Source organism: Capricornis sumatraensis, chromosome 1, assembly GCF_032405125.1.
Source record: "Capricornis sumatraensis isolate serow.1 chromosome 1, serow.2, whole genome shotgun sequence".
NCBI lineage: Eukaryota > Metazoa > Chordata > Mammalia > Artiodactyla > Bovidae > Capricornis > Capricornis sumatraensis.
This window is the reverse complement of record NC_091069.1, coordinates 155,187,869-155,198,884: the sequence shown is the minus strand read 5'-3', so window position 1 is coordinate 155,198,884 and position 11,016 is coordinate 155,187,869. Positions and strand designations below refer to the sequence as shown.

At 33.3% G+C, this 11,016-nt stretch overlaps 1 non-coding gene across 1 annotated transcript; it reads left to right on the top strand.

Annotated features, from left to right (window-relative positions):
• Positions 1-8,649: 8,649 nt before the first annotated feature.
• Positions 8,650-8,711, top strand: LOC138093738 (U7 small nuclear RNA). Its single transcript, XR_011146141.1, has one exon. It is a non-coding gene; the product is annotated as a U7 small nuclear RNA (small nuclear RNA).
• The last annotated feature ends 2,305 nt before the right edge of the window (positions 8,712-11,016 follow it).

Genomic DNA, 11,016 nt, shown 5'->3' with positions numbered 1-11,016 from the left:
ATCTGAAAATCTAAAACTATTATAAAATAAATCCTTCTTAAAAATATATAATTGTGAAGATTTTGCATCATTTCATTAAAGTCAAATCATTGATTTGTTAAATAAAATGGCCTAACTATACTGAAAAACTCCCTTTGTAAAGAATTTGCCTTTTAGGCTCATTTTAATTTCCTCTTGTAGTATAGCAATGCACTGGGGACAAAGAATAGTTAGATGATTATCATTTTATTTTCAGTTAATGGTCCAACTTTGAGTTCCAAAACAGCAACCACAGTATGCAATCATATCTTTAAATGTTCTATTTATCATCAGTATAGCTAACAGAGCAAGACAAGGGACATGAGACTTTGTTCACTGACTAAGCAAATACATTAGAACAAAAACTAGATCTTTAAGAAACCTAAAGACAGTCAAATTGCTAGAGTTAACTACTTTCCATTTTCTGTAGACACTTTTTCCCCTGAATGTTCATTTAACTTCAGGACTTGTCTGACTATACTGATTGTAATCCATAAGTCAGTTGGTAAAAAAAAGGCACATTCCTGACACTGATATTGAATGATTTCCACTATGAAGAACATAATATAATTGAGTACTAAGTTAAAATCTTACAATTAAACTCATAAAATTTTATAACTAAGATTGTATAAGAGCAAGGATGGAGCAAAAGATGTTTTTTATAAAGTCATTAATTATCAAACTAAAATCAAGTTTAAATATGAAGGTGGAAACCAGGGATAAGAAGTATACTAAAATAGAAAAGTTAGGTTGATAATGAACATATTTTATGTGAACAGTCTGTGAATATATCTTTTGTTTCTTCTCTGCTAATCAGTCACAATATGATTTGAACACACAGATGCAAATAATATGTATACTATGAGGAGTTAATAAATCCAAGATTGCTGATTGCTTTTATTGTTGGTAAAAAATGTATGGAAATGAGAGTAACTCAATTTGGATTAAATTCACAATGTTGGCTTGCTTTTGACTGGAGCAAATGAGGGAATATTTTTATACCACAATTATCCTAGAAGTTAAAAAATAAATTATATTTTTTCTCACTACTTCTACCTTACTGGTACCTGAGAAGACTTTCATTAAGGTATGCTACGATTAATTACATTATTACTTTTTCTAATGCAATACATATTCAAAGTTATAATTAGTAAATAACCATTAAATAGTTCATCATTCAAACACTTTGATTATCTTTCCATTTTTATACCATATTTATATAGGTTAAATGGACTTTAATTGATATAATTATTGGAGTATAACATAAAAATTAAGTTGGTCCATCTTCATTAATAATGTTAGAAAATAGACTGCTTGAAAAGCACTAAAAATCAAGGAAGGTACTGTTTTTATTCATTCTAGAAATATTTTTATTATACTTCATGCATAAATATTAAAAGATGCAAAACACTGGACATAGTGAGTTAGGACCAATCTTCTGAAGATTGATTACGTGAAATTTGGTTTTTCATAACCTGTTATAATGAATCTATCACTCTAGGTAGCACTTCCTCTCAAGGAGAAAACAATTTATATATTGGTGAATTAGCCTGATAGATAACAGAAATATGATGACTCAGTGAGTAGGTTGGTGGGAAATTGTGAAGATATCTTATTGGCAACAGTGCATTGTTTGGTTGACCTTAAAGCCACATAATTTTATAACTTTTATAACTTTGGCTTCAGTTCAATTCAGTTCAGTTCAGTCGGTCAGTCATGTCCAACTCTTTGTGACCTCATGAATCTCAGCATGCCAGGCCTCCCTGTCCAATATCAACTCCCGAAGTTCACTCAAACTCACGTCCATCGAGTCGGTGATGCCATCCAACTATCTCATCCTCTGTCATCCCCTTCTTTTCCTGCCCCAATTCCTCCCAGCATCAGGGTCTTTTTCAGTGAGTCAACTCTTCACATGAGGTGGCCAAAGTATTGGAGTTTCAGCTTTAGCATCAGTCCTTCCAAAGAACACCCAGGACTGATCTCCCTTAGGATGCACTGGTTGGATCTCCTTGCAGTCCAAGGGACTCTCAAGAGTCTTCTCCAACACCACAGTTCAAAAGCATCAATTCTTTGGTGCTCAGCTTTCTTCACAGGCCAACTCTCACATCCATACATGACTACTGGAAAAACCATAGTCTTGACTACATGGACCTTTGTTGGCAAGGTAATGTCTCTGCTTTTGAATATGCTATCTAGGTTGGTTATAACTTTCCTTCCAAGGAGTAAGCATATTTTAATTTCATGGCTGCAGTCACCATCTGCAGTGACTTTGGAACCGCCAAAAATAAAGTCTGACACTGTTTTCACTGTTTCCCCATCTATTTCCCATGAAGTGATGGGACCAGATGCCATGGTCTTTGTTTTCTGAATGTTGAGCTTTAAGCCAACTTTTTCACTCTCCTCTTTCACTTTCATCAAGAGGCTTTTGAGTTCCTCTTCACTTTCTGCCATAAGGGTGGTGTCATCTGCATATCTAAGGTTATTGATATTTCTCCTGGCAATCTTGATTCCAGCTTGTGTTTCTTCCAGTCCAGCGTTTCTCATGATGTACTCTGCATGTAAGTTAAATAAGCAGGGTGACAATATACAGCCTAGACGTACTCCTTTTCCTATTTGGAACCAGTCTGTTGTTCCACGTCCAGTTCTAACTGTTGCTTCCTGACCTACATACAGATTTCTCAAGAGGCAGGTCAGGTGGTCTGGTATTCCCATCTCTTTCAAAATTTTCCACCGTTTATTGTGATCCACACTGTCAAAGGTTTTGGCGTAATCAATAAAGCAGAGATAGATGTTTTCCTGGAACTGTCTTGCTTTTTTGATGATCCAGCAGATGTTGGCAATTTGATCTCTGGTCCCTCTGACTTTTCTAAAACCAACTTGAACATCTGGAAGTACTAATATCCAAATAAGAACAATTTACAAACTCTCATCCCAGCTTCAGCTCACAGTGTTAATGTACCTCTGCATTTGACTTTAATCTGTGCACTTAAGTATAATCTCTTTCATATTCCTAGCTGGGTCTTTACAGAAACTTCCTTTTAAATATCCTCATGTTTTCCCATTTGTTTCCCATTAATATTATCACTGAAGCATTATACTGCTGGAGACACAGTACCATCCTTAGGTCTGGGCAGAAGAGACCCTTATTCTGTGCCTTGCATTATTGATAAGTCTTGCTTTGGGTTTGTCCTGGTTGGCCCCCTCCCAGTGGTGTGAAGGGAACAAACACACTGAGAGTCTGTTTCCCCAATTCTAGATTACGGTTTTCAAAATTAGGACAATTGATTAATTGATTAATTAAGTAATAGACATTTTGCATTTTTTCTCATCTTCCTAAGCATCAAAAGAACAATAGTTGAAAGCCATTTTAGAATTGTGCCTTTTTAGCCTATTGACTTGTTCTTAAAAATAATTCCTATATATGTTCAGAAATAAAATTTATTCTAAATTCTGCTGCAGTTGTTCAGACAGTACATTGTAAATTTAGATTGCCTCTCAAATAGGCAAAAATAAAGTGTTTACTTTTTGCTATTTATTTACTTTCATTTTCCAGTTCCAGGCTAAGTCCAGAAGTAAACAAACAATTGGAAATTGCCTATTAATGGTCTTTCTTAAGAGTTTTTTTTTTTTTTTTTTTCTCCCCAGATAGTTGCATGGAATTTTTCAGTGTTTCATACATCTACTATCTTTTTATTATCTTCTCCAAATAGGTACTAAGTACCAGGAGTGGCATTTATTGACTCCATCGAAGTCAGTCAGAGAACAGACTCAATCCATTAGGAATATCATGATCTCTCTCTTTTCTGATGAGAAATGTTTGATTTGTTTGGTTCCTTAATTTGTATCTGCCATGTTATGATTAATCCTATGTAATCTTTTGGAATGATGTGATGCCCACAACTGGTGTCTGAGCAACTAGCTTTGCTTCTGGATTCAAAGTCTCTGTGTATCAGGGTTCCTTTAACCTTAGCATTTTGTGTTCTCCTCCTATAGCATTTAGGGATTTCTTAATTACCTGTTGCTGCTTAAGAGTAAAGTGAATTAGAAAAGCTACCTTAGTTTTTATTTCTGTCACCAGTTGATCAGAATGGTTCCTACTCCACATTAAATGGTGCTAAGTGGGGGAAAATCTGCCAGTGATGAGTCATACCAGCTCAACTGTCTTTCCTTTATACAAACATGGGTATTTGCATAGCAACAACCTTCTTAAACCCCAAAGTTTATATCCACATTCTCATTTGGACCTGTTTGCTCTACTTTTATTTCTGTCTTCCTTTCTAAGGTAATTCAAAATAGTGAAGGAAGTAGTTTTTAATCTTTCCATTTAAAAGGGACTTCTACCCCATATCCCATTCCTAATGAAGTGGTCATCAATCTATCCCTTTCTGTAGAGTCATATTTGAAAAACAAAAATCTTTACTGTTTAGGTAAGAAGCATCACAAAACTGATGATGACTGAAAACAATCAGTTTGCTTTTCTCCTTGAGAGTGCACCATATCATTGTTTAAATGTTAGTGCCAACATCTGAGTCATCTGCGGGTCTGTTTCTATTGAATATTTTCTTATTTAGTTATGTATCAGATTTTCTTGTTTTTTCATGCTTCTCAACTTTTCCTCTTCTTTTATTTTCCTGGATAATGTGTATAAAATAACAGCGTAGAGAAGATGGAAATACAACTTTTAAAATTTGCATTCCTGAGCTAACAGTTCTCTTTTTCATCTGCCAGCTAGGATAGGGAACTAAACATTTAAACTCTATAAATTTAAGTGCTATTTTAATTACAATGTTTTTTAGACCTTCTTAGTAAAACCCTGTCTGCTCACATAATAGTTACTGATCTCTTTAAACTTATAAACATTTGATTTGGGCTGTAATAGCCAAAACTTCATATAATTTTGTGTGAGGGTTTATGAATCTAATCTCTTTGAAACTCATTAAGACTTCATAAGTTCTCTTTAATTTCTAGCTACTTTTTCACTGCAATTTTTTTTCAGAAAAAATAAGGGAAGAGGAGAATTAGGTTGAGTGATTTAATTTTACATTTGAGGCTTTTCATTTTCTAATTTACCATGCTATTTCAAATTATCATTAAGAATTCTGCATCTCCTTTATCTGTCTGCCCCTGGAAAAAGTGTTTTGTTTTGTTCTGTTTTTTTTTTTTTTTTCTTTCTTTCTTTCTTTTTTCTTTTGTCTTTTCCCTCAGTAGCTATGATTCTTAGCTCACCCACAGAAGACATTTTCATCTCTGGAATTCAGTTTCTCTGGGCTCCGTGCATCCACTATTCTGAAGTAGCATACTATATAAAAGCTATTGTCTTCTAAATAATTCATTTTTTATTTATTATTTTTTTTTACCATGAAAGCATAGGCTTTACCATTATTCTATATCCTGACAAACAATAAGTAGCAGGATTCCAGTTTATCTTAAAGCATGAAAATATATTTTATTTAAGTTTTGCCTATATTTAATTCTATATCTGTTTTTCATGGAGTCAATAAAAAGTCTGTGTGTGTGTGCATATTTATATAAGTTACAAGTAAATATAATTTTATACTTTCAATGTTTTTAAACTGAGTTGGAATAGGTGATTGTATCATAATTGAAGGGTAAATAAAGAAATGGAGAATTTATTTTAAATTCTCATTTGATTTACCCCTCTAACCTAAGCAAACTTTAGACTTCCCTGGTATCTTAGCTGATAAAGAATCCATCTGCAATGCAGGAGACCCTGGTTCGATTCCTGGGTTGGGAAGATCCACTGGAGAAGGGATAGACTACCCACTCCAGTATTCTTGCCTGGAGAATTCCATGGACCAAGGAGCCTGGAAGGCTACAATCTATAGGATCACAGAGTCAGACACAACTGAATGACTTTCATTCACTCACTCAAGCAAACTTTAGAATCATGGCCTAAAACAAAAAATGAAATATTGGTCAGATTAAATGTAATAAACCAGCAAATGTGATGGAATGTTTCTCACATATAAATATATGAAAGAAATAAAGATACAAAAAACTGGAAAAGTTGTTATGAAATACAAAAGAATGTCTTCAAATAATCAATGACAATACTGACATATAACTTCTCAGAGTAAACAACAGAAGCAAAAACATGACCAACTATGATAGTTAAAACTTAGTTTGTATGGTGGTAGTGGTGTGCAATTCTGGCCTAGAATTTTAGCAAAATTTTCATCAAAAATAAAGATAAAATAAAAATGTTTTTATTAAAAAAATCTGAGACAATGTATCACTAGCATCCTTGGTTATTTAAAAGAAGTATTATAAAATTATCTTCAAACAAAATAAAAATGAAACTAGATAGAGTGAAGTAAGCCAGAAAGAAAAACACCAATACGGTATACTAACACATATATATGGAATTTAGAATGATGGTAATGATAACCCTGTATGCGAGGCAGCAAAAGAGACACAGATGTATAGAACAGACTTTTGGACTCTGAGGGAGAGGGAGAGGGTGGGATGATTTGGGAGAATGGCACTGAAACATGTATACTATCATGTAAGAAACTAATTGCCAGTCTATTTTTGATACAGGATACAGGATGCTTGGGGCTGGTGCATGGGGATGATCCAGAGAGATGATATGGGGTGGGATGTGGGAGAGGGATTCAGGATTGGGAACTCATGTACACTCGTGGCAGATTCATGTCAATGTATGGCAAAACCAATACAATATTGTAAAGTAAAATAAAGTAAAAATAAAAATTAAAAAAAATAAAAAAGAAGATCAGGCAATCAGAAAAGAACAAAGGATATCTAAAAGTAAAATATTTTGGTAACTCAAAATGCATATTAGCTGTTTTAATATTAAATATAATTAATATTACATTTAATATATTGTTTAAAACAATATAGTGACATCTAATAGAGTTTTAAAATTTAAGATTCATAAGAACAAGAAAATATTAGTTCAGAGAAATTTATGAGCTACTGTGATAAAATTGAGGCAATGTGGAACTAATGTGGTCTAATAATATTCATTTTATTTATTAGATCTTGATAAGATAGCAATATATGATATAATCTGGAAGCTTCGACTATAATGATACAAGAATGAGTTGGCATATGAGTAGTAGAAGGACAGTGGAATGATTTAAAATATGTATATATATATACATATATATATCTCAAGTGATAAAGCTACAGAATATAGAAACATGCAGAAACATAATATAGAACATAAATATAGAAACATAAAACATGCAGAATATAGAAAAAGCAGTAAAATGGTTTATTTAAGTCTGAAAATGTCAAAAGGGACTTTAATATAAGTGGATTTCATATTGAATTAACAAGTGATAATTATCAGACACAAAGAAAATAATTTAAATACTGATAATAGAAATATATAAAATGAAGAGTATTAGAATCAAATACTATGCAAATACTAACCAAAAGAAATTAATGGAGCTGTTAATCAGACAGTTAAACTTAAGGTGAAAAGATAGAGAAATTTTTCATGATGATAAAATGCTTAACTAGTCATGAAAATATAGCCAATTTTAATTTGTAGTCACACAATATAACCTCAAAACAGAAACAGTAAAAATTGACACAAGTACAAATATAGAAAGAATAGAATTATAGAGGGATATTTTAATATACATTTCTCAGTACTTAATAGCAGTATCAGACCAAAAATAAATGAGAAGATTTGAACTCTTTGATTACAAAACTTGATATATTTATCTGTAGAAGACTACTTCCAACTGTAGAAAGAACATTTTTTAAAGTACACATGGCACATTAATAAAACTTGACCACTAAGCAAATGCTGACATAGTTATAGGATTTAGATTCATTCTGAGCACAAAATAATTTAGATTCATTCTGATCACAAAATAATGGAAATAACTTTGATAGTCCTAACAAAATATAATTTGAAAATCATCATACGTTAAGACATGTGAAGCTTTTAAATAAATAATCCATAGATCAAAGAAATAAACCATACTGGTAGCTAGAAAATATTTTATACTAAATTTTAAGGAATATATGGTATAACCAAAATACTAAAGAGAAAAACAGCAGTTATTGCTTTGAATTTGTGAAAAAAGAGTGAAATCTTTCTGAGAGCTTCGAAAAGAAATAGGTAATATCAATAAGGAATAAAGGATATGACTACAGATACTAAGGGCTTCTCTTGTGGCTCAGCTGTTAACACAGGTTCAACCCCTGGGTTGCGAAGATCTCCTGGAGAAGGGAATGGCTACCCACTCCAGTATTCTGGGCTGGAGAATTCCATGGACTGTATAGTCTATGGGGTTACACAGAGTCAGACACAACTGAGCTTCACACAGTTATTAAACCACCACAGATACTCCAGGGAATGAGTAAGGAGTCAGGAGTAAGGAGTCTGCCTGCAATGCAGAAGACCACCTAGGTTCAGTCCCTGAGTTGAGAAGATCCCCTGGAGAAGGGAGTTGCAATCCACTCCAATATTCTTGCCTGGAGAATTCCGTTGGCATAGAAGCCTGGCAGGCTATGGTCCATGGGATTGCAGAGTCAGTCACGAGAGTGACTGATACAAGCACTCCAGTATTTTAAGAAATTGAAGAGCATTGTGAACAACTAATGCCAATAACTGTTTTAAAGTTAAACAGAAAGTGTTACAGCTCTTTTAGAATTTGTGTAGCAGGTTTTCTGATCCTCACCAGAAAACCCCCATGGGAAAAAAATAAATAAAATTAAATGGGAAAAGATTCCTATGAGAATTAAAATATAGTTTACTAATAATGACACATAGATAAAGAGATATTCTAACTAGCCATATTATATGTTAAAGAGATAGAATCTGCACTGCAAAACTTACCCCTAGTGATGAATTCAGGCTAAGGCTGAGGGATGCTGCCAAACAGAAGAAATAATTTGCATCCTATGGCAAAGTTTTCCAGAGAATATGAACAAAAGGGGACAATGTTCTAAATTCTTTCCAATGAACATTCAGGGTTGACTTCCTTTAGAATTGACTGGCTTGATCTCCTTGAAGTCCAAGGGCTTCTTAAGAGTCTTTTCCACTATTGCAATTGGAGGGAAACATTGGGAAAAAAATGTAAGCATTTTACTAGTATGTACATAGATGCAAAAGGGAATGAAACATTAGTAAATTAAATCCATCAATAAATAAAATGAATAATACACCACAAAAATTGTCTTATTCAAGGAATGTTAAGTTGTATTTGATAAAGTGCATACACAAAATCTTACAAAAAACAACCACTTACAATGTTGAAAAAAAATTTTTAAGAGCTAATATTTACTTTTTATTCAATTTTAATTTATTCTTTTAATTGAAGGATAATCGCTTTACAGAATTTTGTTTTCTGTCAAACATCGACATGAATCAGCCATAGGTGTACATATGTCCCCTCCCTCTTGAACCTCCCTCCCAAATCCTTCCCCATCTCACCACTCTAGGTTGGTACAGAGCCCCTGTTTGAGTTCCCTGAGAAATACAGCAAATCCCCATCGGTTCTCTATTTTACATATGGTAATATAATTTTCCATGTTACTCTCTCCATACATCTCACCCTCTCCACCCCTCTCCCCCTTTTGAAAACCATCCCATCAAGATTAGGAATCAAACATGGAAGTCCATTATCATTATTTCTGTTTGATACTGTATTAGAGGACCTAGCTGGTTTGATAATAAAGTGTTAGTCTCTCAGTCGTGTCTGACTCTTTGTGACCCCATGGACTGTAGTAGCCCATGAGGCTCCTCTGTCCATGGAATTCTCTAGGCAAGAATACCGGAGTGGGTTGCCATTTCCGTCTCTAGGGGATCCTTTTGACTCAGGGATAAAACTGGGGTCTCCTGCACTTCAGGCAAATTATTTACTGTCTAATAACAAAGACAATTTTAAAATAAAAAGTACAGGGATTAATAATGACAGAATGAGTTGTTCGCATGATTCTGTGTGTAAATAATCTAAACAACCTTTAAGTAAGTTACTAGATCTAAAAAATGATTTTAGCAATAATGTTGGATACAAGTTTAACATAAAAGTTTGATTGCATTTCTAGGTTAAAAGCAGAAATGAATACTCATGTGCACACACATCCACACACATACCATTTGGTACAACAGTAACAGTATAAAATGCCTGCTGCTCCTAAGTCACTTCAATTGTGTCTGACTCTGTGCGACCCCATAGACGGTGGTCCACTAGGCTTCCCCATCCCTGGGATTCTAGGAATAAGTAAATCAAGGTAAGATATAAAAGACTTTTACTGAAAAATATAAAATATTGTTAGGGTAATTTTAAAAAATTAAAAAAAATAAGGGAATATGCCACATTCATGAATTGGAAAGTAATATTGAACATCTTCAGTTCTTTACAGATTGACTTATAGAATCAAAACAATCTCAAGCAAATCTATGGATAACTTTTACTAAATTTGGCAGAAATCAGTTATTAGAAATTCAAAGGCCAAAATATCATAATTCTTGAAGGAAAAAAAATGTAGAAGTTATTCTATTCAATATTAAGACTTAAAATAACAGAAAGGTTATGACAGTGTAATACACATGACAGGTAAAAAAAAAAAAAAGCAGACTAATACAAAAAGTGAGTCTGTAACACTTTATATTAACAATTCATTCATGCAAAGATGACAGAGAATAACAATGAGGAATGAACTTTCTATAAATATATTTTTTTGTCAATTTAGTTTCCATGTGGAAAATTATTTGTAGTAGTCTCGAACTGAATATAGCCCAAATGTCTAACAGAAGTGGACTGTGTATATGAGTGCTGCATATAAACAAATGCAATGTTACATGAGTATTTAATAAACAAATATACATCATCTCATAAACATAATGTTGAAAGAAGAAAGTCACCACAAAGGAATGCATGCTAAAGACTACAAATATCTAAGAGCTCAGTACAGGCAAAAATGATCCCCAGTGTTTACAAATGAAGAAACTGGTTTGAGTTTTTTAAGAGCCAAGGCGATAAATATTGAAAG